The sequence below is a fragment of the Chrysochloris asiatica genome, unplaced genomic scaffold, assembly GCF_000296735.1.
Source record: "Chrysochloris asiatica unplaced genomic scaffold, ChrAsi1.0 scaffold00278, whole genome shotgun sequence".
Classification (NCBI taxonomy): domain Eukaryota; kingdom Metazoa; phylum Chordata; class Mammalia; order Afrosoricida; family Chrysochloridae; genus Chrysochloris; species Chrysochloris asiatica.
The window spans coordinates 1,343,746-1,347,648 of record NW_006408796.1 but is presented as its reverse complement, the minus strand read 5'-3'; the positions used below and the strand labels follow the sequence as shown (position 1 = coordinate 1,347,648).

The 3,903-nt window shown below is 43.9% G+C and overlaps 1 pseudogene; it reads left to right on the top strand.

Annotated features, from left to right (window-relative positions):
• Positions 1-698: 698 nt before the first annotated feature.
• Positions 699-2,781, top strand: LOC102817353 (annotated as a pseudogene).
• Positions 2,782-3,903: the final 1,122 nt, after the last annotated feature.

The following is a 3,903-nucleotide window of genomic DNA, read 5'->3' as shown; positions in this document are numbered from 1 at the left end:
TCCCGTGGAACAGCAGGTAGTTTCGAACTGCTGACCTTGTGGTTCGCAGCCCAATTCATAACCACTACACTACCAGAGCTCCTTTTGTAGATAGCAGAAGCCAAATCTATAACTCAAAAGAGCTAATATCGCACTAGTTTACCTCTAGATTTATTATGAACATAAGTAACTGTAAAAACTAGTGTAGCCAAGGCTTAAAATGCAATTAATTGAATGTAAAAATTATATATACATTTTGACCAAATTTATCTTATTAAACCCAAATCCCAAATCACTGCTGTCATGTCAGTTCTGACTCACAGTTACCTTGTAGTACACAGTCTAATTGCTCTATAGAGCTGGTGAGACTGTGAATCTTTACAAAAGCAAACTGCCTCATCTGTCTTTCTTAGAGCAGCTGATTAACTTGAACAACTGACCCCTTAGTTAGCAGTCTTAGACTTACCCCATAGTACCATCTGGGTAGCAGTAAAACCATCAGTTTAAGACTTGAGAAATAAGTGTTTCCTGGCTACCGAGCTATCTTTATAATTCTTCCAGTCTCCTATTTTTCTTTTGATTAAGTTCATCTGTCTACTCTTTATTTCCTAACTAAAGGAGCTTTCTCCTGCCAAAAGATTTAAAAAAACTCTTGTGGTCTACACCCGTTTGCCCTCTACTCTGTCCTGCAACTACCTGCTGCCCTCTTACCACCCACCATGGTTCTGCTGCCTTCAGGTCGCCTCCTCTTTGGAATCACTGCCACCTTCCACTCAAACGTCACCACCACAGCTTCTGCCAGAAGCAGCTTATGCTGAGCCCATGCCGAATTGGATTCCCCAGACCCCATCCTGGGCACACAGAAGTTTTTAAGAGAGATGTTGTTGTTTTTATGTGCCATTGAGTCAGTTCTAACTCATAGTGATCCTGTATAGGGTTTCCAAGGAACATCTGGTGGGTTTGAACTGCCAACCTTGTGGTTAGCAGTTCCAGGAGATACCAACAGCAAAAGATGAATTTGGGAGTTGGGGCCTACTGGAAAGGTAATAAAAAAAAATTGTATGTTCCCTAGTGTTCATAAGGCAGAGGCCCAGGCAGCTGAAAAATATCTGGACAAATAATACCTGATCATTGATGGCCTGGCTGAATTTTGTAAGGCATCTGCAGAACTGGCCTTGGGTGAGAATAGTTGTTGGTTGTGTATGTGGAGTCGGTTCTCACTCATAGCGACCCTGTACAGGGTTTCTGAGGCTGTAAATCTTTATGGGAGCAGAAAGCCTCATCTTTTTCCTGCAGAACAGCTGGTAGTTTCGAACTGCTGACCTTAAGGTTTGCAGCCTAATTTGTAACCACTACACTACCAGAGCTCCTTGGGTGAGAATAGCGATGTGTTAAAAAGTGACCTGTACGCCATTGTGCAAACCATTTCTGGAACCAGAGTATTAAGGATCAGAGCCAGTTTTCTGCAGAGATACTTTAAGTTTAGCTGAGATGTCTTTCTGCCCAAACCCTCTTGGGGAAATCATATACCCATCTTCAGAGACAATGACATTGCAGCTGCATGATTCTCAATACTATGTCCCCCAAACATGCAGCCGTGACTTCACAGGTATTATAGGTGGCATCTCAAAAAGGCCAGAGCAAAGTGTTCTCTGTCTGCATGCCAATGCTCATAACCCCACAGGAGTGGACCTGCATCCTGAGCAGTGAAAGGAAATTGCAACCGTCATGAAGAATAAGCAGCTTTTTGCATTCTTTGGCATGACCTACCATAGCTTTGTATCTCACTAGGCAAATCTGTTGTACGTGACCTCTTTAAAGTGTTGAAGAGCAAAGATATCAGTTTGAGGACTAAGGTGCCCCTGACTTAGGCCATGTTATTTTCAATAACCTTACATGCATGTGAAACTTGTACAGTGATTAAGGAAGACTATAGAAGAATTGGTGCATTTGTGTTATGGTGTTGGAGAGAATATTAAAAGTGCCATGGACTGTCAAGAGAATCAACAGATCTGTGTTGGAAGCAATACAGTCATAATGGTCCTGGGAAACCAGCGTGGCCAACTTTGCCTCTCATACTTTGGACATATTGACAGGAGGGACCAGTGACTGAAGAAGGTCATGGTTGGTAAAATGGAGGGTGGAAGAAAATGAGATGGATTTGCACAGTGGTGGCAGCAATGATAACAAATGTAGCAATGATTAAGAGGTTGGCACAGCACTGGGCTGTGTTATGTTCTGTTGTGCATAGGGTTGCTGTGAGTTGGTGCCGACTTAATGGCACCTAAGAACAGCAACAAGCAAGGATTTATTAGTGGAGATGCTAACAAGGTTGCCTGGGCTATGTGCCACTTCACTGAACAGGGCATCATACACAAAGCACAAGGACTTATATGATGAGTGGATGGGGACCTTTACTCTGGTCTGCATAAATGCTGCACTTCCAAAAAGGTAGACTCACTGCTGAGGATCTTTATCTGTCCCAAGTATCCCAACAGTCCTCCCAATGGGGCCCAGATTGCCCTGACTGTTCTGACTACTCTGTATTTGTGGAAACAATGGTTGCAAGAAGTGACAGACCTGGCAGATCGCACCATCGGTATGTGAACTCAGTTGGTCTCCAACCTCAAGGAGGAGGGCCCCTCCTACAATTGGCAGCACATCCCTGACCAGATTAGCATGTTTTATTTCACAGGGTTCAAGCCTGAACAGGTGGAACAGTTGTTCTTCATCTCTGAGGCAGGGGTCACTTCTGGCAATGTGTGCTACCTTGACCACACCATTGATGAGGTCACCAGGTAAATTCTGGTGAGAGGTAACAGACAACCTGTCTTTGGCCTCTGTTATTGTGAGATTCACAAGGAGGCTGAGGGAGGGTGGATGGTGGTGAGCAGAGCATTTCTTTCAACCATGGTACTTACCACTTAGCCATTGGATGTGTTCTGCAGAAAACAACATGTAGTGAAGTAGGGCATTCATGGCTGGGTCCGGAACTTCATGACTCCAAAACCAAACTCGCCCCTATCCTTTCATCTCTAGCTTTTTCAAAAGGGTTTACACATGCAAGAAAGTCAGAGGCAAAAATCTGTCTGTCACACTGTTGCAATATTTCAGAAGCTTTAAGTGAAGCATCTTGTTAACGGAATCACCTATTTCTTCAGTATGAGAAGGAGCATTTTCTAGAGGCTTTGTGGGAAGACCTGGTTTTGACATTAACAGTTGGCTTCATGTTTGCTCTTCCCAGCAACCAATCAGAGTACAGAAATCATGTTTGATGGAAACCAATGAGTCCATTGGCATGCAGCAAGGAAAATAAAAGATGCCCTTTCCTGACTTATGTAAGAGAAACAAGAAGGAAGGCTCTCCTTTGTATACTTACAGGCATATTAATGCTCCTCTCTTATCCCTGATCATTGCTGTTCTTTTCCTTAGGCACACAGATCTTCCATGAGCCTTGAGTTTTATCCCATTAGATTACTCTGTTGGCCCACCAAGCCCCTTCTATGTTTGTTAAGTGCTGTCGAGTCACTTCTGACTCATAGCAACCCTGCATAGTGTTTCCTAGGAGCAGCTGGTGAGCTTGAACTGCCAACTTATCGTTCAAACCGACTTTGCAGTTGAGTGCATTAACCTATAGCACCACTTATTTCAAGAATGAAGAACATAATTTAATGCATGTTCTTACCCTTATCTGGAGGATAGAGAACTGCACTTTCATTTCAGCATCCTCTTCAATTATGGTTCAGTGATCGTCTGTTGGGATGTCGCCTGTGCCTCTTTGGACCTCTTTCCTTGGTTGAGTGTGGGGTGTACTTGCTTGTCTCACAGCATATGTCAGGAGTGTGGAGCAGGACCAGGAAAGGTGGCATTCTGGGCTGAGCTCTCTACCTTGTGTGTGCAGCCAGACAGGTTTGGGCTTTACCC